Source organism: Myotis davidii, unplaced genomic scaffold (assembly GCF_000327345.1).
Source record: "Myotis davidii unplaced genomic scaffold, ASM32734v1 scaffold355, whole genome shotgun sequence".
Lineage (NCBI taxonomy): Eukaryota > Metazoa > Chordata > Mammalia > Chiroptera > Vespertilionidae > Myotis > Myotis davidii.
This window is the reverse complement of record NW_006286818.1, coordinates 941,702-942,541: the sequence shown is the minus strand read 5'-3', so window position 1 is coordinate 942,541 and position 840 is coordinate 941,702.

Genomic DNA, 840 nt, shown 5'->3' with positions numbered 1-840 from the left:
CCACCACCACCATCTGTTGGCGCCACCCTTGTGCAAACAGCTGGTTCTCAAGAAAGTGTTACCCGGCGCACTAGACAGTCTGCAGGGTAGAGGGTGCCTTCCTGTGGGGCTGGTGCAGACGATGGAGGAGGAACTTGGAGCTTAAGATGGAGCAGGCAATGGGGAGCCACCGCAGGTTCTTGAGCAATGGCCAAAGGATGTGAAGAAAGTGGAATTTAGGTTTGCATAGCTTTCTCTAGTTCCTCTTGACTCAAGAGCACCCCTGGTGCTCCTGGTTTGAATTTTTGTTCTCTCATTTTGTGGAGTAGGTGGGAGAGCGGGAGGAGCCAGACTCTTGGGCCTCATTTCAATTGGTTCGATGGGATGATAGTGCTGCAGTGAAAACAGAAGTGAGGTGAGCAGAGACGTCTGACTCTGAGCTAGGCTGTTGCGGGCTGGGGATAGGATGATAACTACCGTATTTGCCGGCGTATAAGACGACTGGGCGTATAAGACGACCCCCTAACATTTCCACTCAAAATACAGAGTTTGTTATATACTCGCCGTATAAGACTACCCCCTCTTCCGCACACCTTCCACACACCAAATAAAAGGTAAAACAATATCAGATTTGATTTTAACATTTTAATTTATATTCAAATGCTTATGACATGCAGGAAAACTGTCACAAGGCTGTATGTAATCAAACATATACATAAAACAGTGCAAGTTTATTACCGGTAAACATACCGGTAATTCACTAAAGAAAACACACTCTATAGACTGGTACCGTAGATGCTTCTCAGGAACACAGGCAAGCAGCCCACAACCTAGAGGGACTGTCAATGATAGAAGAAAGAT